Source organism: Macaca nemestrina, chromosome 17 (assembly GCF_043159975.1).
Source record: "Macaca nemestrina isolate mMacNem1 chromosome 17, mMacNem.hap1, whole genome shotgun sequence".
NCBI lineage: Eukaryota > Metazoa > Chordata > Mammalia > Primates > Cercopithecidae > Macaca > Macaca nemestrina.
Window position 1 is genome coordinate 33960545 of NC_092141.1, and position 24710 is coordinate 33985254.

The 24710-nt window shown below is 47.1% G+C and overlaps 1 pseudogene; it reads left to right on the forward strand.

The window, feature by feature from the left end:
- The first annotated feature begins 14715 nt into the window (after positions 1–14715).
- LOC112425804 (galectin-9-like) lies at positions 14716–23901 on the forward strand (annotated as a pseudogene).
- Positions 23902–24710: the final 809 nt, after the last annotated feature.

The following is a 24710-nucleotide window of genomic DNA, read 5'->3' on the forward strand; positions in this document are numbered from 1 at the left end:
CTCATTTATAGTTGACTTCCTATTTTGTATATGTTGTCTCCTGTATGTATTAAGACAGTGAAGTATTGGTGAAAGAATAGGTAAATAGATCAATGGAACAGAATAGGCACCCCAGAAATAGACCCACACAAATAGAGTCAGCTGATTTTGGCAGAGGAGCAAAGGCAATTTAATGGAGAAAAAATTGTCTTTTCAACAAATAGTGCTGGAACAACTAGACAACCACAGGTGGAATAATGAATATAGACACTAACCTTACACCTTTCCCAATAATTAACTCAAAACAGATCATAGGCTTAAATGAAAAACACAAAACTAGAAAATTTCTAAGAGTTTGATAACATAGGGGAAAATCTAGGTGACCTTGGGTTTGGCAATGAGTTTTTAGATGCAACATAAAAACATCATCTAAAAAACAGAAAATGGACAAGATGGACTTCATTAAAGTGAAACATGTCTGCTGTGCCAGTGACACTGTTAAGAATGAAAAGACAGGTGGGCGCAGTGGCTCACGCCTGTAATCCCAACACTCTGGGAGGCCGAGGTGGGCAGATCACAAGGTCAGGAGTTTAAGACCAGCCTGGCCAACATGGTGAAACCCCGTCTCTACTAAAAATACATAAATTAGCTGGGCATGGTGGCCAGCACCTGTAATTCCAGCTATGCAGGAGGTTGAGGCAGGAGAGATGTTTGAACCTGGAAGGTGGAGGTTTCAGTGAGCCAAGATTACACCACTGCACTCCAGCCTGGGCAACAGAGCAAGACTCCATCTCAAAACAAACAAACAAACAAACAAAAACTAAATATGGTTTTACCATACATTCTAGCAGTCATGCTCCTAGTGATTTTCTTAAATGAGTTGAAAACTTAGGTCAACCCAAATACCTGTACATTAACATTTTCCCGAAGCTTCATTCATAATTGCCGAAAGTTGGAAGCAATCAAGATGTCCTTAAATAAGTGAATGGATAAGCAAATGGTGGTACATCCATGCAATGGAATATTATTCAGCCATACAAAGAATAAGCTATCAAGCCCGGAAAAGACATGGGGGAACTTTAAATGCATAAAAGCAGCCAGTCTATAAAGCCTACAAATTGTATAATTTTAACTATATGACATTCCGGAAAAGACAAAACTATAGAGATAGAAAAAAGATCAGCAATTCTCAGAGGTTGAGGATGGGAAAGGGAGGAAAAATGAATAGGTGAAGCACAGGACACTTAGGGCAGTAAAACTCTTCTATATGATTCTGCAAGGATGGATCCATGACAAAACCCCCCCACCGTGCAATGCAAACAGTCAACTCTAAAGCATTCAATTATGTTAGCTGATGTTAACATAACTAAACTGGTGTTTAGCTAGTAATGTATCAGTACTGGGTGATCAGTTGTAACACATGTGCCACACTAAGGCAAGAGGTAATCACAGGTGGAGGAGGAGTATACAGTGTGTATCTTCTACTGAACATTTCTATGTGTCTAAAACTGTTCTAAAAATAATTATTTTCAGTTTTAAAAAAGTAAAAAGTGATTTTCCAGTATCTCACTGCTAATGGCTTAGCTTTTTTTAAAAAAAATTCTTTCCTTGAACTGAGTAGGAATCTGTCAGATGCTTCACTTTCTGTCTCCCAGTAACTTGCTGTGATTATGAAAATGTGTGTGCTAAACAACCCATGAAAAAAGCAAATAAAGATATTCCTTCATCTACCCAGACTGAAAGGAAATATGCCACCGCATCAGTGTTAATGAAAGAGAGGTTACAGCTGGTTTCCACTTTCATCTTTGTTTTCCTGTATTTTCCAAAAGTTCTGTGTGAAATAAAAAGTTCTTAGCACTAAAACAGTATATATGTATTCCACTGCAGCTTAATTGCATTCAGTTAACATAATTGAAGAGATTAAATAAGAAATGTAGAAATAAGTAAGACCTAGATCTTAAGGATCTCTCTGGTTAACTGTAAGTGAAAGACTGTCTCACCACAATGTTTGATGTAAATGGTCTGATTGGTTCGTGACAACCTCATCAATTATTGCAGCTTGCAAAGGGATTGATTTTTAACTTTTTACTTATTAATTATATACTTGCTTATTTGTTTTCTCATTGACTTGCTTTCTTATTTATTTGCTTACTATTTACTCACTTTCCTGTTGTTTTAAAGGAGGATTCTAATTAGATATTATCTAAGTGATTATGCCGAGTTCTTACATTTTGTTGGTTTAAATTGCTTTAAGATATATGTTTGAAATCACATGTTTACTCTTGAAATGTGTGCCACTTGCAGTGTGCGTGTTGGGGGAAATGAGTTATTTTTTAGCGGGAAAAGAGTTATTTTCAAAAAGAGAATTATTTAGATATGGCTTTAGTGATTCCTCAGCACAATAACTGGTGATGAAATGTAGCTTACTGTTTTCAGCTAGTTTAAACTGATCTTGAGACAAACAGAAATTTGTTTCTTAAATACAGGCTCTAGATGACTTTATAGAATACCTCAGGGCTATTATCAAGTACTTGCATATGAAGGATAATTCCACTTGATTATATATTTTATACCCCAAAGGAAAATAAGTTTAAATTTAATTTTAACCAGATGATGCCATCTGCATGGAGTCACTCTGTTTTTGTGTTCACACTGGACAGGAAGCGTTTTAATGAATGGTGTTAGTTTATTTGGTCTTAGCCAAATGAGCAAGGACCTGAAGACCGGGCAATATGAGAAGACATTTAGGAATCACTGGCTTTTCTCTGTTGATGCCACAATGTAAACTAAGGATGACAGTGGGTGGGGAATGTGTGTGAAATTCCTGTGTGATTCACTGTAACTGTGGTGTGCTAAATGCATGGTTAAGCTGGTGTCAGCATCGTCTTCCTCTAAATCACAGATCCCTTCTCTCAGCAGGACTCCTGTGGACTCATGAATGTTGTATTTTGAAATCTGCTTTAGACGATATTTCAAGACTTTTAATAAAAGAAAGATGACTAATGTATAAGGGGACTTAAGGGGAAGAAAAACCCCTTCCTCTACAGGGTAGCATATTTGGGATTATCATTTTCATTTTCTTTAGGTTGGTTTCATTTTCAAGTGAATCCAGAAAACACTGTTTTCTTTGACAATATTGCTACAAAATTACCATAATATGAGGATACATATTATTATATATTGAGATTTGTCAATCTCAAATATATAAAACGACCAATTTCAGTGAGCATTTATCCTTTTAAGAAAACCTATTCTATGAAAATCCAATTTTGTGCAAAAAGTGGGAAATAAATGGAGGTATAAGTGTTTGCTTTACGAGACTTGATTTGATTCATGTAAATAGAAAACGGTTTTATTACATGTAAAATATGATTTAAATTGGTCAAAATGTCACTTTCAGAAAAGCACACCTTTTAAGCCAGCACTCATTACACAGAACAAGGATTCCATCTGTGTGTGCCACAAACAACTTCAAAGAATTTTCTTTAAATGTAATGACATAGGAAGTTGTTCCTTAGCGTCCATCTCATCTCCAGTCCCTCAGGAACATTGTCTTTGAGTACAAATTGTAATGAGTTTATTTTCTAACTAAAGTATAGTAGTCAGGCTAGTTTATTAGCTATTTTAGTTCTGACCTCTATGGTTGAGAACAGATACAAGAGAAATGCTATTGTATCTTCAGATCTTATAGAAAGCAGATAGCGGAAATGATGAAGTGTACCTGGCTGGCTTTCTGAAAATTTGTGTGAAATGCTTGGCTTTGTAATTTTTACATTTCTTTGTAGTCTGATGCTTTGAGTTTATTTAGATGGAAATGTATTTCCAGACTGGTTATCTGATTTTTCAAATGCTGCTTCACAGTTGTATACTACTTAAAGTATGTAGCTTTATACTTAATCTAAATTGGAATTGGGTTTTTGGTATGGTCATTTGGTACTTTGGTCAACACTTTATAAATGTTTAACTTTTTGTTTTGAGTTAATTATAGATTTGCATGCAGTTGTGAGAAATAATAGAGAGACGCCAGGTGCGGTGGCTCATGCCTATGATTCCAGTTACTTGGGGGGCTGAGGCAGGAGGATCACTTGAAGCCCAGCAGTTCAAAGATGCAGTGAGCTGTGATGGTGCCACTGCACTCCAGCCTGGGCGACAGTGAGACCCCATCTCTACAAAGAGAAAGAATACAAAGAAATCTCACGTACAGTCCTACTAAATTTTGTTGTGTTTTGCTTTATTGCACTTTGCAGGTATTATTTTTTACAAATTGAAGGTTTGTGGAAACCCTGTGTCAAGCAAGTCTTGTGGTGCCATTTTTCTAACAGCATATGCTCACTTCATGTCTCTGTGTTACATTTCAGTAACAGTATTTTAGATGTTTTCATTGTTATCATATCTATTATGGTGATCAGTGATCTTTGATGTTGCTGTTGTAGTTGTTTACAACCTCACTGATATAACAGGGTGAACTTAATCAATGTTGTGTATGTGTCTTTTTGTTCTGTACTCTTTTGTTTTGGTTTTTTTGAGACAGGGTCTTTCTCTGTCACCCAAGTCGGAGTGCAGTAGCATAATCTCAGCTCACTGCAACCTCCGCCTTCCAGCCTCAAGCGATCCTCCCACCTCAGCCTCCTGAATCAGTCATTCAGCAAGTGCATGCCACCACACTCAGCTAATTTTTAAATTTTTTGTAGAGAAGAGGTTTCATTATATGCCCAAGCTAGTCACCAGCTCCTGGACTCAAGCCATCCTCCCACCTCAGCCTCCCAAAGTGCTGGGATTACAGGCATGAGCCACTGCACCCTCCCAGTTGTGTGCGTTCTGACTGTGTCATCCACCACCCATTCTCAACTCGCTCCTTCTCCTCAGGCCTCTCTATTACCTGATACACAACAGTATTGAAATTAGGCTAATTAATAACCTTGCTGTAGCCTGTGAATGTTCAAGTGAGAGGAATAATTGCATGATTCTCACTTTCTTTCTTTTTTTTATTTTATTATTATACTTTAAGTTCTAGGGTACATGTGGATAATGTGCAGGTTTGTTACATATGTATACTTGTGCCATGTTGGCGTGCTGCACCCATCAACTCGTCAGCACCCATCAACTCGTCATTTACATCAGGTATAACTCCCAATGCAATCCCTCCCCCCCTCCCCCCTCCCCATGATAGGCCCCGGTGTATGATGTTCCCCTTCCCAAGTCCAAGTGATCTCATTGTTCAGTTCCCACCTATGAGTGAGAACATGCGGTGTTTGGTTTTCTGTTCTTGCGATGGTTTGCTGAGAATGATGGTTTCCAGCTGCATCCATGTCCCTACAAAGGACACAAACTCATCCTTTTTTATGGCTGCATAGTATTCCATGGTGTATATGTGCCACATTTTCTTAATCCAGTCTGTCACTGATGGACATTTGGGTTGATTCCAAGTCTTTGCTATTGTGAATAGTGCCGCAATAAACATACATGTGCATGTGTCTTTATAGCAGCATGATTTATAGTCCTTTGGGTATATACCCAGTAAAAGGCAGAAATGACTACCTTCAGTGAAGAAAGCATACTGAAAGCTGACCTCAGCTGAAAGCTGGGCCTCTTGTTCCCGTTAGGCAAGTTGTGAAAACAAAGGGAAAGTTCTTGAAGGAAATTAAAAGTGCCACTTCAGTGAATACACAAATGATAAGAAAGCGAAACAGCCCTATTGCTGATATGGAGGAAGTTTTAGCACCTGGCTAGAAGATCAAACCACCCACAACATTCCCTTAAGGCAAAGCCTAATCCAGGGCAAGCCCCTAGCGCACTTCAGTTCTGTGAAAGAGGTGAGGAAGTCACTGAAGAAAAGTTTGAAGCTAACAGAGGTTGGTTCATGGGGTTTAAGGAAAGAAGTCATTTCTATAATATAAAAGTGCGAGGTTGGCCGGGCCCGGTGGTGGATCACGCCTGTAATCCCAGGACTTTGGGAGGCCGAGGCAGAGAGATCAGGGGTCAGGAGTTCAAGACCAGCCTGGCCAACATGGTGAAACCCCGTCTCTACTAAAAATACAAAAATTAGGCCAGGCGTGGTGGCTCACACCTGTAATCCCAGCACTTTGGGAGGCCAAGGCAGGTGGATCACCTGAGGTCAGGAGTTCAAGGCCAGCCTGGGCAACATGGTGAAACTCCATCTCTACTAAAAGTACAAAAGTTAGCTGGGTACGGTGGCACGTGCCTGTAATCTCAGCTACTCAGGAGGCTGAGGCAGGAGAATCGCTTGAGCCTGGGAGGCGGAGGTTGCAGTGAGCCGAGATTGTGCCATTGCACTCCAGCCTGGGTGACAGAGCAAGACTCCATCTCAAAATAAATAAATAAATGAATAAATAAAAAATACAAGTTTGAAGCAGCAAGTGCTGATGTAGAGGCTGCAGCAAGTCTTTCAGAAAATCTAGCTAAGATCATTGATAAAGGTGGCTCCACTAAGCAACAGATATTCAATGTAGAAGAAACAGCCTTTTGATGGAAGAAGATGCCATTTAGGACTTTCCTCCTAGAAACGAGAAGTCAGTGCCTGGCTTCAAAGCGTCAAAGGACAGCTGACTCTCTTCTTAGAGGCCAGTCTAGCTGGTGACTTTAAATTGAAGCCATTGTTTGTTTACCATCCCAGAAATGGTAGAGCCCTTAAGAATTATGTTCAATCTACTCTACCTGTGCTCTGTAAATTTCACAACAAAGCCTGGAAGACATCTGGTTACAGCATGATTTGCTGAATATTTAAAGCCCACTGTGGAGACCTACTGCTCAGAAAAAAGAATTCTTTCCAAATACTATTTCTTTTTGACAACGCACCTGGCTCCTCAAGATCTCTGGTGGAGATGCACAAGGAGAGGAATACTGTTTTCACGCCGCCAACACAACATGCATTCCGAAGCCCGTGGTTCGAGGAGTGATTTTGACTTTCAAGTCTTCTTAGTTAAGAAATACATTTTGTGAGGCTAAAGCTGCCATAGATAGTGATTCTTCTGATGGATCTGTGCAAAGTAAATGGAAAGCATTGTGGAAAGGAGTCACCATTCTAGATGCCATTAAGAACATTCATGAGGAGGTCAGAATAGCAACATTAACAGGAGTTTGGAAGAAATTGATTCCAACCACCCTGGATGACTTTGAGGGTCTCAAGCCTTCAGTGGAGAAAGCAACCACAGATGTGGCAGAACTCACAAGAGAACTAGAATGAGAAGTGGAGCCTGAAGATGTGACCAAACTGCAACAATCTCATGATAAAACGTGAACAGGTGAGGAGCTGATTTTAACAGATAAGCAAAGAAAGTGGTTTCCTGAGATGGGTTCCACTGGTGAGGATGCTGTAAACATTGTTGAAATGACAACAAAGGATTCAGAAGCGTGTAGAAACTTAGTTGATAAAGCAGCAAAGGGATTTGAGAGGATTGACCCCAATTTTGAAAGAAGCTCTACTGGGGGGCAAAATGCTACGAAACAGCATCACATGGCACAGAGAAATCTCCTCTCTAGGCCCCAGTTGTTTCTAAGTGAAGAGAATTTTAGAATCAATCTCACAGAAGTGTTGGGAGGATGAAGTTAAAACAAGTAAGACATTTAGGATAGGATGTGGCTTATAACAAGCTCACCATGAATATTAGCTATCATCATTCTTAATAAAATCACCAAATTAATAGATTTTCTGCTCCTTTGCACTTAATTTAGTAGTTTATTTCATTTATTTTATCTTCATTAAGGCAACTGGCACAAAATTAGTTTGTTGATCTGGGCAATAGATTTTTTTTTTTTTTTGAAATGGAGTGTCTCTCTGTTGCCCAGGCTGGAGTGCCGTGGCACCATCTCGCCTCACTACAACCTCCACCTCCTGAGTTCAAGCAATTCTCCTGCCTCAGCCTCTCCAGTAGCTGGGACTACAGGCACCCAGCATCATACCCAGCTAATTTTTGTATTTTTATTAGAGATGGGGTTTCACCATGTTGGCCAGGCTGGTCTCGAACACTTGACCTCAGGTGATCCACCTGCCTCGGCCTCCCAAAGTGCTGGCATTAGAGGACATGAGCCACCACACTGGGTCAATTGGCATGTATTTAATAGTTATTCTCCTAGCGCACATCATTTTATATTTTCTGTCTTAGCATAAACAAGTTTCAGTCTTACTGATGTGTGTTAAACTGTTTCCCCATTTATACTTCAGCTGGTTTGCAGTTTTTAATAATGTAGATACAAATGTAAGGAATATTTCTATGTACATATCTTTTCACTTTTAAAAAGTTGTGATAGGCCAGGTGTGGTGGCTCATGCCTGTAATCCTAGCACTATAGGAGGCTAAGGCGGGCAGATTGCCTGAGCTAAGGACTTCGAGATCAGCCTGTGCAACATGATGAAACCCCTTCTCTATTAAAATACAAAAAAAAAAAAAAAAATTAGCGAGGGTTGGCGGTGTGCGCATGTAGTTCCAGCTACTCAGGAGGCTGAGGTAAAAGAATTGCTTGAATCTGGGAGGCTGAGGTTGCAGTGAGCCAAGATCATGCCACTGCATTCCAGCCTGGGAGACAGAGTGAGACTCCACCTCCAAAAAAAAAAAAAAAGTTGTGATAAGGTCAGGCACAGTGGCTTATGCTTGTAATTCTAGCACTTTGGCAGGCTGAGGCAGCCGGATCACCTGAGTTCAGGAGTTTGAAACCAGCCCGGTCAACATGGCGAAACCCCATCTATACTAAGAAAAATACAAAAATTAGCCAGGCCTGGTGGCAGGTGCCTATAATCCCAGCTACTCAGGAGGCTGAGGCACCAGAATTGCTTGAACCCTGGAGGCAGAGTTTGCAGTGAGTCAAGACTGTGCTAGTGCACTCCAGCCTGGGGCCATACGGCAAGACTGTCTCAAAAAAACAAACAAAAAAAAAGTTGTGATATAAAATATACGTTAACATAAAATTTATCTTTATAACAATTTTGAAGTGTACAATTCAGTGGCACCAAGTACATTGACAATGTGGTGTAATCACCACCGCTATTTATTTGAAAAATTTTTCTTCGCCCCACACAAAACAAACTGTAACCATTAAACAATAACTTCATTTCCCCTCTCCCTAGCTGCTAGTAACCTCTATTTTACTTTGTTCCTAAGAATTTGCCCATTCTAGATACCTCATGTAAGTGGGATCATACAACATTTGTCCTTTTGTGGCTGTCTTTATTTCACTTAGCATAATGTTTTCAAGGTTTCATCCATGTTAAAGCATGCATCAGAGCCTCAGTCCATTTTTTGTAATATATATATTTTTTTGAGACAGAGTCTCACTCCATCACCCAGGCTGGAGTGCAGTGGCGTGATCTCGGCTCACTGAAACCTCCACCTCCCAGGTTCAAGTGATTCTCCTGCCTCAGCCTCCCGAGTAGCTGGAATTACAGGTGTGAGCCACTGTCCCTAGCTAATTTTTGTATTTTTAGTAGAGACAGGCCAGGCTGGGTCTTGAACTCCTGACTTCAGCTGATCTGCATGCCTCAGCCTCCCAAAGTGTTGGGATTACAGGTGTGAGCCACCACGCCCCGCCCATTTTATGTATTTTGTACACATTGTTTAGCCATTGAACTTTTGATGGCCGGTGAGTATGACTGGGGCCCCTACAGGCAGGGTGTGGAGCAGAGGGCCGTCCTTTATAGACTGGACTCACTAGTGGGCTGCTTACCTGTCACTCACCTCCAAGGCTCAAGTTAATGCCACGGTGTTCATTTGCTAGAACTCTGAGCTGTGCCTGTGTCTCATTGGGCTCTGGTAGATTTTTTTCTTTTAGCAGTGTTTTTTAGAGATATATTGTCTAGGTAGAGTAAAATGTACAGATCCTGGTTTTCTGTTGAGTTTTGTTTTGTTTTGAGACGTCTTGCTCTGTTACCCAACCTGGAGTGCAGCGGTGCGACCATAGCTCACTATGGCCTCAACCTGCCAAGCTCAAGCAATCCTCCTGCCTCAGCCTCCCTGTAGCTGGGACTACAGGCATGCACCCCCATGCCCCACTAATTTTTTTTATTTTTAGTAGAGACAAGGTCTCACTATGCTGCCCAGGCTGGTCTCGAACTCCTGGGCTCAAGCAATCCTCCTGCCTCAGCCTCCCAAAGTACTGAATTACAGGTGTCAGCCGCTGCACCCAGCCTCAGCCTGTTGTTAATGGATGTAAACACCTGTGCCACCACCACTTAGAACCAGATCCAGAACATTTCCAGCCTCTCAAAGACTCCTTCGTGCCCCTCCCAGTCAGTGACCCCCAAGGGTGACGCCATTCTGGCCTGTTGTTCAACTTGACTCGAATGGAATTCTCACAGCATGTGTCTGTTTGGATCTGGCTTCCACTCAGTTGCGAGGCCCATTGATGTTTCCTGTGGCCTAGCTCCTTTTTATTGCTGAGGGCTACTCTGTTGTATGAAAACCACAATTTATTTCTCCCTTCTCCTTTGGTGAACATTTGCATTGTTTCCAGCCTGGGGCAATGATGAGTAAAGCTGTTAAAACAGGCACATATGTTTTCCTTTTTCTTGGGTAATTTTTTAGAAGTAGAAAAGCCAGAACATAGAAGTAGATATTTGACTGTATTACAACTCACCAAGCAGTTTTTTTTATTTTTTTATTTTTTAATTTGTTGAGACAGAGTCTTGCTCTATTGCCCAGGCTGGAGTGCAGTGTCGTGCACTCTCACAGACACACATGGATCCAGATGCCACAGCAGCCTTAGTTGGCCAACCTTAAAACAACACATTTGTTCTTACAGTGTTGGAGGTCAGAAGGCTAAAATCAAAGTGTCATGGAAGGTGGTCAGCAGGACCGTGGAGCTTCTGAGGCAATGGGGCACTTTGACTAAGAGCCACGTACTGGTTCCAGCTGGTGGTCAGTCTCGACCAGCCAGGCTGAGCTCCCCATCGTCGGGGCTGAGCCTGGGTGTCCTCTGGTGACGCTGAGTCCAGAACAAGGTTGCCCACATTCTGGTCCGCAGGGCTGAGCTCTGCTTTCTAGACTTCCAAATAAGAAGAAGAGGGAAAGTCCCTGGTCTCTGGGCACAACCAGGAACAGAGAGCAAGTTCTGACTCAGCAGAGGGATCGATTCATTCCATGCAAAGAGCTGCACTGTCAAGGCCAACACGAGCCAGGGGCTCAGCTCACGGCATCACACCCAGTCCTCTCAGAACTCTGCCGGGTGGTGTTACTGTCCTGCCGTTCAGAGGAGGGAACTGGGGCACAGGCAGGTCAAGCGACTTGGCCAATGTCTGAATTGCTAGTGTACAGAGCTGGGAGGGGAGCCAGTGGGACCATAAATCCAGTGCAAAAATCCATCCTCCTGCATCCTGCGGAGCAAAAGTGAGTCCGGTTGTTTTCCTGGGTTTCCTGGACACACAGATCTAAATTCCACAGCAGCCTCGCCTGGCCAATCTTAAAACAACAAATTTATACTCTTAATGATTCTGGAGGTCAGATGTTAAAATCAGCGTGTCAGCAAGGTTGTTTCCTTCCGGAGGCTCCAGGGGAGAATCTGTTTCTTTTCCTTTTCCAGCTTCTAGAAGCTGCCTGCATGCCTTGGTTTATGGCCCCTCCTGCCATCTTTAAAACCAGCAGCTTTGTCCAGGCACAGTGGCTCATGCCTATAATCCAAGCACTTTGGGAAGCCAAGACAGTAGGATCTCTTCAGTCCAGGAGCTGGAGACCAGCCTAGGCAACAAAGTGAGACCATGTACCTACAAAAAATAGAAAAAAATTGGACGAGCATAGTGGTGCATACCTGTACAGCCAGCTACCTGGGAGTCTGAGGTTGGGGGAATTGTATCAGCCTGGGAAAGTAGAGGCTGCAGAGAGCTGAGATCACGCCACTGCACTCCAGCTTGGGTGACAGAGTGAGATCCTGTCTCAAAAAAAAAAAAAAAAACATAAAACAAACAAACAAACAAACAAAAAACCAAAACTTCTTGTTGCTTCTGTTGTCACATCTCCTACCTCTGACTCATTCTCCTGCCTCCCTTTTATAGGATCCTTGTGATCACATTGGGACTACCTGTAAAATCAGGACAATCTCCCCATGCCAAAATTATTAATTCAATCACATCTGTGAAGTCCCTTCTACAACATATTCACAGTTTCCGGGGATTCGAATGTGGATGTTTCTGGGGGGTGGCCCACTGATACCCAGTGTTATAAGTTTCTTGTAAATCCTTCCAGAGATATTTTATTTATAAATAAATAAATGCAAGTCCATAGCCTTCCGTCACCCACTTTTTATACCAATGGCATCATTCCATATCAGTGCTCAGAGTTCTGTCTTCCTCTTTTTCTTTTCTTTTTAAGGCTACACAGAACCTATTATATGGAAATACCCTAATTTATTTCACTTTTCTCCTGTTGGAAGACATTTAAGCTCTTTCCAATGCTTTGCTTTATAATCTTTTGTATTATAATACTGCAATGAATAACCTTGTTTGTAGGATAACTTTCTATTTAAAATTTCATTTTTCAGACCAGGCATGGTGTTTCATACCTGAAATCCTAGCCCTTTGGGAGGCCGAGACAGAAGGATCACTTCAGCCCAGGTGTTCAAGACCAGCCCTGGCGACACATCGAGAACCCCTCTTTTCAAAAAAACTTAAAAATCAGTGGGGCATGGTGGCATGTACCTATTTGGTCTCAGCTATTCGTGAGGCTGAGGTGGGAGGATCACTTGGGCCCAGGAGGTGGAGGCTGCAGTGAACCATGATCACACCCCTCACTGCGCTCCAGCCTCGGCAACAGAGGGAGAACCCATCTCAAACTAAACTAAACTAAAATAATCTTGTTTCTCAGAATTTGAAGGCACCATTTCAGACATTTTGAAAACTCACAGAACTTTTTTGGGGAACTTGTTGCCTTGGAGATTAGCCTGCCCTGTCCCACCCCCATGATCTGTACTTGCTCTTTCTCCCTCCTGGCTTCCTTAATTAAGCCTTGTGTGTACTTGTGAGCCCACGTCCATCACGCTCTGCCTTCAATTCAAGACGCTGTGGTGTGAATACGCTTGAGTGGAGGCCGCATGCTTCCCAGGAGGGTGTGTATTTCCAGCGTTGTCTCTCATGATGGTATGAAAGGCTCTGGAGAGAATCACAGGCCTCCACAAACAGGCAAGGGGAAAAATGTTCCACAGACATGTTTCAGGAATAACAGGCTTCCCAATCCTAGGCTGTGCTGGTCTGTAATTGGATCAGGCTGACTCTCCTTCCCCCACACTGCGGGTGTAGACAGGGACAAGAAAGAGAAGTCAGAGACACAGAGAAGCTGTGCTTTGCTTGAGGTCACTAAAGTACTTAATGGCAGAGTTCAGAGCTGACCTGAGGGGCAACAAAAGACACCCCCTCAAATCCATGGGGAGCAGAGTCTATCTGAGTCAGATCCCAGATTTCCTGGGGCTTTCACGGAGCCAGGTGTGTACACTGAGCTAGGACGGGTTTCCCAGGGTCCTGTGTGGTCACACAACTCAGCAATACAGACCAGAAAGCAGTGGCCAGTAGGCTGAATTTGGCTGGTGGGTGTTTTCTGTTTGGCCTTCACAGTGTTTCTTCTAACTTGTTATTATAGGAAATTCAAACATGTAGAGAGAATTGTACCATCAACAACACACACCCATCACTCTGCTCCAACAACGATCAACTCAGACCTATCTTGCTTCATCCTATACCCTCCCTCGCTTGCTTCCATTCCCACCTTCAGATATGAAAATACCATTCCATTGCAAATATTTCATTGTGTATCTCTATAATATGGGAATTTGGGGAATTTCATTTGAGACAGAATCTCGCTTTGTTGCCCAGGTTGGAGGGTGGTGTCGCGATTGTGGCCTCAACCTCCCAGGCTCAAGCGATCCTCCCACCTCAGCCTCCCAAGTAGCTGGGGTTAAAAGTGTGTGCCACATCAGGCTATTTTTTTAGTTTTTGTAGAGATCCCGCTATGTTGCCCAGGCTGGCCTCAAACTCCTGGGTTCAAGTGATTGTTTTGCCTCGGCCTCCCAACATCCTGCGATTATAGATGCGAGCCACTGTGCCCAGCCAGGAAGTTTTACATAATCCATTTTGACAAAAATTTTCCTCCAAGAAATTAGAAAGTTTTACAGAAAAATAAATTCAGATTTCTGTCTTCTCTTAAAAATTTGGAAGCTTTGCCAATCCTGGGCCTAGATGGTAATCACTGGTTAGCGCTGAGTAGATGTTGACTTTTTAGATGAGGGGTGTGACGTCTACTTTGCCACAGTCCCCACCACTCCCTACCTGGCCATCTGACTCATAACACATCCCTGCCTGGCTCCTTTAGGCATTTAATTTGTGTTGGAAATTGACCTAAAGGAGATATTAGAGAAGACATTAAAAACCTGAAGAATGTGAAAATCAGCCAGGAGATAGAACTGTGCTTTAATGCGGGTTATAGAACCACACTGGATATGAGGCATTTTGGAATAAACTTTGAAAACTGGAAGTACCAGTTTGTGAATTTTGCTCAGAGAGATCAAGGTTGGGGGTGGGTGACAGTGGAGAAGCATCTCCTATGTGCCAGTCTCTTCCATCACAGGCCTTTTCTCATGAAATCATCAGTCACATGCAGTAGGAGAAACACCTTCCCATTTTACAGATGAGAAAACTGAGGCAAAGAGAGGTGAAGTAGGCTTCCCAAGGCCACTCAGGTCATGAGCAGCAGAGCTAGGATTCAGACCTGGAGTTGGCCTGACTCTGAAGCGATGCATCCTCACCATGGCCCATCGCTCCTTTAAAGAGCCCCGGAAGACAGAATTTGACAAAGTGGTAGCCCGTGGGGCCTGGGATGGGTGAGGAAACTACACTAGGGCTTGGGGCTGCTGAGGGCCTGAGGGAAGGAATGGGGAGCCCGGGGGCAGAAGTAGAGGAGGCGGCTGCCCCATGGCTGCAGAGAGCATCTGGGAAGAGGCTCTGCTGAAGGTGGCCAGGAGGGCAAAGGTCACGGTGGCCATCGTTATATGGTGGTGGTGGGGAGAGGGACATGGTTTCTTCTTGTGCCTCTCGGGTGAGTCAAAGATTTACCCTCCAGACCCCTGATGGGTCTCTTTGGCCCCTTGAGCCTCCTGAGTCTCCAGCCAGGGCCCTGGGCGCTTTGCTGGGAGCTTGGCATGAGGTCCAGCAGCCCCCATTACTACCTAGTTCCTTACCAGCCCGGGGCGTCTGCCTGCCTCTTCCCTGCCTGGAAGGAAGGCCTTCAGCCTGGTGCGTTCCTGATGCAGCCTCCACCACCTCTCAGACTCTCACACAAGCTCAGCTCCCTGTCGTATCCTGTCAGGGCCAGGCTTCTCCTTATCACAAGCTTAGACTGTCTGAGTAACTAATTGGATTTGTGTCTGCCTCCACACAGGACCCTAAGACCCCTGGGGCTGAGACTCCGTATATACTGGTCATAGCCGCACCCCATCCCCTTGCATGGCGCTGTCACACCCAGGCCGGCCACTGACTAGCGCTGGAGGGGAGCAAACAGGAGGCCGGCCACCTGACTGATGGTCCCACACCTTTTCCCTGCAGGCCGTCCCCTTTTCTGCGACTGTCCAAGGGGGTCTCCAGGACGGACTTCAGATCACTGTCAATGGGACTGTTCTCAGCTCCAGTGGAAGCAGGTGTGTGTGTGTGTAATGGATGGAAACGTTTCACTCCAGCCTCGTCCCTTAGTAAACCACTGGGCCTGTGAGCCTGGGTTAGTTCAGACAACAACATCCAAGCTCACGTGCCTGGCTCAGGGGAGGCCCAATGCGTCCCTAACCCATGCTGCCGGGCACCACTCCGCAGGCACAGCCTGCAGCCAGGGGCGCCATTAACCTGGACTCCGGGATGAATGGGGCCCTGGGAGCTGGCGGTCTAAGGAGGGAGTGGGATGGTCAGAGTTGGAGGATTATGTTCTGGGTTGAACCTTGCACACTGTAACTAAGAGTTACAAAAATCAAACTTCCTCCATTTCCCATCACTGCTCTCATCCACTCTGAAGCTCTCCTTCTGCTGATGTGAAAATATTGAAAATCGCCATCAAAAGTAATTTGGTCTCTTTTGGTTTCAAGGCCTTTTCTGGAAACTACAAAATCAATTCAAAATACTAACATCGTATTAGGGCTCTTTCCCACCCCCTCCTCCCTCCCAAGGTGGGCTGTCTGGGAACAGAGAGGAGCTCACATGACTTCTCAGGGACTGGGAAGGCTCTAGACTCTCAAAAGGATCTGGCTGACCCCTGCCGGGGTGCCCCGACTGGGTGGCACAGAGGTGTGCAGCTCTCTCTTGTCTTGGTGGGAGACCACGGGTGGCTGCCTGCTGAAGTCTGTGGGGCCCACAGAAGAGCCTCTTGGACTCATTGCTCTCTCACAGAAGCCCCTCTGCCTCAGTCCCAGAGGACCTCTCCTTCTGGGCCTCACAGATCCCTGCTCAACCTCAGCTCGGCCACCTAGATTCTTAGTGACCTCCCCCAGGAGATGCCAAGGGCAGGGAGGCCCCTGATCCCCCTGAACCCTCCAACCAGGGGAATCAGGACCAAGCCTCTGATCTTCCGCCCCTTCCTCTCTCCCTCTCCCTCCGCCTCCCCCACCTGCCAGCACCAGGAGGGCTTCCCACTCCCATCCTGTGGAACAGAGACAGATCCTACCTCAGAGGGCGCTCTCCTCTCAGGAGCTTTCTGCCTCTCCCTTCCTTGGGGCAGGAATTTCCAAAGGACTACAGGGATGAAGCTGAAGGACTCCAAGGGAAAAATACATACAGAGATATTTCAGATGTAATCGTCTTCATTTATTCATTTAATTAATTGATTTTTTTTCTTTTGAGACAGAGACTTTTTCTTTCACCCAGTCTGGAGTGCAGTGGTACGATCATAGCTCACTGCAGCCTCGAATTCCAGGACTCGAGTGATCCTCCCATCTCAGCCTCCAGAGCAGCTGGGACTACAAGAGTGCACTATGATGCCCAGCTAATTAATTTTTCTTTTTAAGTAGAGATGAGATCTCGCTGTGTTGCCCAGGCTGGTCTCGAACTCCTGGGGTTAAGTGATCCACCCAGCTTGGCCTCCCAAAGTGCTGGGATTACAGGCATGAGCCACTGTGCCCAGCCCCAATTTCACATGCTCTCTACAGTTGTTCTCTTCTTTCCCACTTAGTCAGGCATGTGCTGGCCTCCAACAAGTGTCCACTGGCACGGAAGGCTCTGTCTTCTAGGTGTGCTTAGCAACTTCCATCTTTGGTACCAATTGGTAATCACTTTCCAAGACCTATGCTTCTTGTTTGCTCATGCCAGCACTTTTCCTTAACCATTTTCTACTTATTTTTAGAAAATCATACTGTAAAGGCAAAATGCAATAATTGCACAAAAACACATTAGATCCAAGTTAGAGAAAAAAAAGGATGCCAACCAACCAGTCTCTGCCAGGCAGGTTCTATGCACGATCCCAGACAAATGCAGGGCAGAGGCGCCGAGGCCCTCCTATGCCTATCACTGGCAATAAACCATGCCACAGAGAACTATTTGCTTTCCCTGGGCCTAGGTTTGCTGTGGACTTTCAGACCGGCTTCAGTGGAAACGACCTTGCCTTCCACTTCAACCCTCCATTTGAAGAGGGAGGGTAAGTGGTGTGCAACACAAGGCAGAAAGGAAGCTGGGAGCCTGAGGATAGGAAGATGCACATTCTCTCCCAGCAGGGAATGCCCTTTGACCTCTGCTTCCTGGTGCAGAGCTCAGATTTCAAGGTGAGCAGGAATCCTCTCCCCACCTCTCAGCCCTGGGACCCCCCAGCCCTATCAGGTGAATGGCTTTTAAGTAATCACTTCAATTGACATTCAGCCAGAGTGACACCACTATACAGATAACACGACCATTTCCTTGTAAGGTGTTACCCATGGCTGCATAGTCTCCTTCTGCACCTTCACCTGAATCTACAGGTGTGCCTGCTGCTTCTTTTACTCTGAAAATAAGAACTAGAGGATTCATCACGTTGCTGTTTGGTGTTGTGTGTCTTTGAATTCCAAGCTCATTCCATTCCTCTGCTGTCACCATTCCTCCTCTCCAGGTCCCTGGTAACATTTACTTTTCAGCGACATTGTTCCAGCCTTTATCCAGGGTCTATTAAGGGTATAGTTTTGTAAGCACATTGCAAATTACCTTTGCAAGTAGTGTAGGTCTCTGGGCTTGAGAAGCCGGTGGGTAAGTCAGTCTGAGTATGCTTATCTGAGATAAGGATGTTCCCATCCACTCAGTATGCAACCCGAGGTCACCTCTCCTCTGTTCCCCGTGAGCATTTTATGCATATTTAAATAATACCCCTGCAGCCATAAAAACAAACAAGATCATGTCGTTTGCAGGAACATGTATGGAGCTAGAAGCCTTTTTCCTCAACAAACTAACGCAGGAGCAGAAAAGCAAACACCACATGTTCTCTTATAAGTAGGAACTGAATGATAAGAGCACATGTACACAAGGTGGGAGACAACACACCCTGGGCCCTTGTGGAGGAGGGAGAGCATCAGGAAGATTAGCTAATGGATGTTGGGCTTGATACCAAGCTGATGAGTTGATCTGTGCAGCAAACCACATGGCACTCGTTTACTTAGTTAACAAACCTGCACATCCTGTACTCATACCCTGGAACTTAAAATAAAAGTTGAAGGGGATGAGCACAGTGGATCATGCCTATAATCCCAGCACTTTGGGAGGCTGAGGAGGGCAGATCTCTTCAGGTCAGGAGTTCAAGACCAGCCTGGCCAACATGGTGAAACCCTGTCTCTACTAAAAATACAAAAATTACCTGGGTGTGGTGGTGGGCACCTGTAATCCCAGCTACTTGGGAGGCTGAGGCACAAGAATGGCTTGAACCACTGTGCTCCAGCCTGGGAGACAGACTGATACTCGATCTCAAAAAAAAAAAAAAAAAAAAAAAAAAAAAAAAAAAGTTGAAGGTAAATAAATAATAAATAAATGAAGCCCCAGGTGAGCTAAGACTAGAAAGACAAACCTACTGCAGTAAATGACCAGAAGAACGAAAACCCAACCACTGGAGCCCAGTAGAGACTCGGGTTGATGCCCTTCGGGTCACACACGTTCCTGTAACTGGCCCCACAGTGAGGCCCAGACTCAGGTCTTCATTTTCTAGAAGGAGGGTCCAGGAGCGCAGGGGGGGTCCCCATCCCGGCCTGGGGCGCCTGTCCCGGAACACGTGCTCTCCTGTGGCAGGTGATGGTGAACGGGAGCCTCTTCGTGCAGTACTTCCACCGCGTGCCCTTCCACCGTGTGGACACCATCTCCGTCAATGGCGCTGTGCAGCTGTCCTACATCAGCTTCCAGGTCAGACTGTCCACCTGTACCGGTCCCCGGGGCTGGGATGCAGGGCCCAGCGTAGCTGTGCCTAGGCCCTGCTGGGTGGACCCAAGCCAGTCTCCTACCCAGGTGACTCTGGGGACAACCTCTGCTTCCCTGTCCCAGTGCCTGCCCGCCCCTTCTCCTCTGTCACTCTGCCCCTCCTCTGTGTCACTGTCTCTGTCCAGAACATCTGCCTTGGTCTCTCAGGCTCCTCGGCTGCCCCTTTCTCTTCATCCCTCAATTTCCATCCTGGTTAGGAGGCCATGTTGTTCTAGAAAGAGCCCAGGCTCAGGAACCAAACTGAATCCAGTTCAGATTCCCAGCTCTGCCATTCATCCTCTGTGGGATCTTAGACAAGGGACTTTGCCTCTCTCAGCCTCGGCTTCCTCATCTGTAGAATGAGCATGGTCATTGCCTGCCCTCCGTGGGTGGTTGTGTGGTTCAGTGAGGAGACAGATATCAGAGGTCACACAATGGACCCCTGGGCCCACACCAGGGTCTGTTTGACCTCTGTGTTTTAAAGACTTTGAATGTGTTGCCAACATCTGAAAGGTCAGGAGAGCCGGGTACGGTGGTGGAGGTCTGCAATCCTGGCTACCCAAGAGGTGAGGCAGGAGAATCGCTTGAGCCCAGGAATTAGTTCTGCCTGGGCAACACAGCAAGACCCCACCTCTAAAAAATTCTTGTTTGAATAACAAAATAAAATAAATAAAACTAAAGAAGGTCAGGAGATACCAATACCACACGAAAAACAGGAAGATGAGGGTATGCTGGGCGCACATTCCCACAGGGCACTGGCAGCTGGATGGGAGCTGCTGTTACCCTTTTGGCATTCAAGGGAGCTCCCTGAGATGAGCGAAGTGCCTGGCACTCAGTAGGGGCTCAGTGAATGAATGAATGTGGAATGTGGTTCGCACAGCCAGGAAGAATGGGATACCAGCCAGGGCAAGAACAGTCTACTGGGTGGGGCAGGATCCAGGACAAGGAGGCGAGCAGCCCTTCCTCTGGCCACTCAAGCAGTGGGGACTGGGAGGAGGGGCGCTTTGTCTACAGTCTTCCTATGGCCCATCACGGTACAGACAGGGCACCTGCCTCCTGCCACGCTGACTTCAGGACTGGTTGAGCCCCGGGGAACTTTTGCAGGGCAGCCCAACTTTGGCCCTGGTCCTGGCGCTGGGGAGGATAGAAAGTGTGCTGGATACAGTCAGACAGAACTGGCTGCCGTTTTGGATTTGGTCCCTTCCACCTGGGCGAGCTTGGGCAAGTTGCTTAATCTTTCTGAGCCTCACTGCCTCACCAGGAACACAGGAGCTGAGGCTGCTTCCCTCACTGGAAAGCACTGAAGCCCAGGAATCGACCCACAGCAGGCCTTCAACAAATACCCCTTCTCACCTTACGGGTGAGATATGGCACTGGAAGTAACGCTCTTGGCTGTGGGAGCTACAGAAAGCAGTGCAGTCTCTATCAAATCCAGTCTTCTCTCTCTTGAGAGGAACAAATGGGGATACCTTACCTCCCAACCCCAAAGCCCTGTGCACCTGGAGGTAAAAATCTGGGTACCACGGGTTCAGGAAGGCTTGCTTGGGAGCAAGAGGGAGGTGGGTGTTTCTGGGGAGGCATTTCTCTTTTCTTTTTTCTTTTTTTTTTTTTTTTGAGACGAAGTCTTGCTCTGTGGCCCAGGCTGGAGTGCAGTGGCGCAATCTTGGCTCATTGCAAGCTGTGCCTCCTGGGTTCATGCCATTCTCCTAACTCAGCATCCTGAGTATCTGGAACTACAGGTGTTCACCACCACACTCGGCTAATATTTTTTTTTTTTTTTTTTTTTTGTATTTTTAGTAGAGACAGAGTTTCACCGTGTTAGCCAGGATGGTCTCCATCTCCTGACCTCGTGATCTGCCCACCTCGGCCTCCCAAAGTGCTGGGATTACAGGTGTGAGCCACCGCGCCCGGCCCTGGGGAAGCATTTCTGAGCACAAGAGCCTCCCTGGAGTTCTGCGATCGTCTCTTCCCGTTCTGTGGTGCCCGCCATAACCACCGTTCTGACTCTCCTCACCCCTCCAGCCTCCCGGCGTGCGGCCCGCCAACCCGGCTCCCATTGTAAGTCTCTTGCTTTCTTTTTGGATCCTCTTCATTTTGGCTCTTCTGGGCTCATGGAGGAGGCGGGGCCAGGCATTGGGCCTCTCCCATTGGGAGTGGGGAGGGCAGAGGCCAGGCCCTTGACCGTCTGCCCGGCCTGGCGAGGTGGGGGGTTGGATGTGGTTGGCTGGCCGTGATGAAACAACCTGAGTTGCCAGCCTGTGGGCAGCCACGGAAGACCGTGTTCCACATTCCCTTCTCCCACCTGCAAAGGGAGGCTAGGCTGAGAGAGGTTTCCCTGAGAGGAAAGATGGGCCAGAGCCACCAGCGTCCCCATCTGTCTTCTCCAGGGTTCTAACCTTTGCCCTCCCTCATCCCCTTGAGAGAAGAAACAGCTGGACCCACCCTCTGTGGGGTCTGTGGGGCCATTGGGCTGATTACGCCCCCTGGAGGTGCCTGCCGTGTGGCGCCCTCTGGTGGGAGCTGGTGGTCTTCACATGGGAGAGCCTGGGTGAGACCTGGTTTCTTTCCTCCAGACCCAGACAGTCATCCACACGGTGCAGAGCGCCCCTGGACAGATGTTCTCTGTAAGTCTACAAGTTCTGGCCAGTTCACAGCTGCACAGTGTCCTCCTTCACCAAGAACTAAACTCCCTAGAGCCCCAGAGTCAGGAAGAAAGCGGTTTAGCAAGGAGGATGGGGACATCTGGGGCTGAGTCCTTGGCACAGGTGACATGTGGCTAAAGCTGTTCTTGGGACAGCAGAGATTCTGGAAGAAGCAGGATTTATCCAGTGGTGGAAGAGGCAGGTTCCCTAGAGACCGGGAGGGAAACTGGTCCACCTGTCACCAAGTGGGGAGTACAGTGGCCCCAGCACCCGGATGTGAGGTTCCCGGCCCTGCATCCTGCGTCCCCGGGATGTCACTACTGATCACAGGCTTAAGCTGTTCTCCTGATGGTGCAAATCAGGCCGGGAGTTTAGCGTTAGTGGGGCTGCCTATGGAGGGGTTGAGGGGCAGGTGACCGTGGTGGGGTCCGGGAACACGGCAGGAAGTTCCAGGAAGGCTAACATGAAAAGGGAGGTGGACGGGAGAGTCCAAGGGCCAAAGCCTCACGAGATCAGCCTCACAGTGGAGGCCCCTCTGGAATGCGTGGGTGCGCGTGGGTGAGTGCTCGTGCACACATGTGCTCTCCCATTGAATTTCCTGGTTTCTTTTCAACAGACTCCCGCCCTCCCACCTGTGATGTACCCCCACCCCACCTATGTAAGTGGTTTCTCAGGGAGGGTGGAGGTTCTGTTTGTGGTGGGCAGGCTGGGGGTGAAGAGCCACTGTGGGGGTATCCACTGGCCTTGAAAAATGAAAAGCGGTCCTTTGGTAAGCTGAAGGGCTTCAAAGCATCCCAGTGAATTAGAAGACTGTAGAGAGGAGCTTTCAACCTTAAAACTGTCATGTCAATGTGAGCACATTGCATAGCCCTCCCTTTTCACACCACGAGTCTTGTTGTGTTTGGCCAAAGTTCCTTTCTTTTTTTTTTTTTTTTTTAAGACGGAGTCTCGCTCTGTCGCCCAGGCTGGTGTGCAGAGGTGCGATCTCAGCTCACTGCAAGCTCCGCCTCCCGGGTTCACGCCATTCTCCTGCCTCAGCCTCCCAAGCAGCTGGGACTGCCAGGCGCCCGCCACCACGCCCAGCTAATTTTTTGTATTTTTCAGTAGAGACGGGGTTTCACTGTGTTAGCCAGGATGGTCTCAATCTCCTGACTTCGTGATCTGCCCACCTCGGCCTCCCAGAGTGCTGGGATTACAGGCATGAGCCACCGCGCCCGGCCCAAAGTTCCTTTCGTGACACTAATCTAAGCCCATTAATTTGAGGAGCACTGGAAAGTTTTCCTTTGGCTTTTATGGAACGAAGTAAAGATATCACGGGCTTCCTCTCAGCTGACAGCCCAGATTCATGGGAACTGGTACAGTCTTCCCCTTTTGCATGGTGGGCTGCCCTGGCTGCCACTGGCTGACCCATGCCTCTCCTTCTGAAAGCTGATGCCTTTTGTCACCACCATTCTGGGAGGGCTGTACCCATCCAAGTCCGTCATCCTGTCGGGCACTGTCCTGCCCAGTGCTCAGAGGTAAGCCAAGGGCTCCAGTGACCTCTGGGAAGAGAGAGCCCTTCAAGGTCATTCCAGTCATTCCCTTGGCTTCAGGCAGGCTGTGGATGACAGGGAGGAAATGGGGCCCAGAACTCAGTGGACAAAGGTCCAGATGGGCCGCCCACCCCAGGTTCCACATCAACCTGTGCTCTGGGAGCCACAGCGCCTTCCACCTGAATCCCTGTTTTGATGAGAACGCTGTGGTCCACAACACCCAGATCAACAGCTCTTGGGGGTCTAACAAGAGGGGCACAGCTGGGGAGAGAGGAGGAGTGGGCAGCGAAGACGAAGCCCCACGCTCATTCCCCTCCCATCCCCCACGCAGCTGCACCCCAGTCCCAAGCCACCAGCTGTCCACTCCTGGTGGGAGGTGACCTCCTCAGCCCCTCCCCTCTGACCTTTAACCTCACTGTCACCTTGCACTCTGTACCAACCCTTCACCCCCTCCAGGAAAGCTAGTCTGATGGCATCCCACTGGCCTCCACCAACTGACCAGAGTGCTGTCTTCAGGGGACTGGCTCCTTTCCCAGTGTCTTTGAAATAGAGAAATGAAAATGCTTGTTGGCACATTCATGTGGGTTGACCGTGGCTTCCTTAACTCATTTGGAGACATTTTGGAGCCTGTGGAATTGGGCGGGGGTGCTGCTGAGAGGAGTGGGATGGGAGAGCATGGACTCCTTTTGGGCAGGGGGTCCTGACCTCACACCTCCTCCCAGAGGGTCCCTCGCAAATCCCAAGAGGGTGTTGGAGAAAGCAGGCTGGGGCTCTAGCCTTTTGGGCAGGAGTCTTGGACACAGGAAGGTTGCAATGGGGGACCCCAGGAAACAGCCCCATGCTTCTGAGATGGGAGAGGGGCTGGGGCAGAGCCTGTGAGGGTCACAGCAGGGCCAGAACTGGGCTCCTCAGACCTGGTGTCCCAGTGGGAGGAGGTGGCTTGGGGAAGGGGTGTCAGGAGAAGCCAACCCGAAGCACCTTTTAGGTGTGTGTTCCATTGTGGGTCTCCCTGGCATTAGGGGTTAGGGCTTGCGTGGGAAAAGTGGCTCTGTGCCCATGTGTGGGGTTCGGCCAGCCACTGGAAGCCCAGCTCCGCATCCAGCTGATGCCAACACATCCTGCTTGGCCCAGCAAGAATCCATTTCCTCAGGCCCCATAGACCAGCACAAGCTCCATCTGCTGCTGTCAC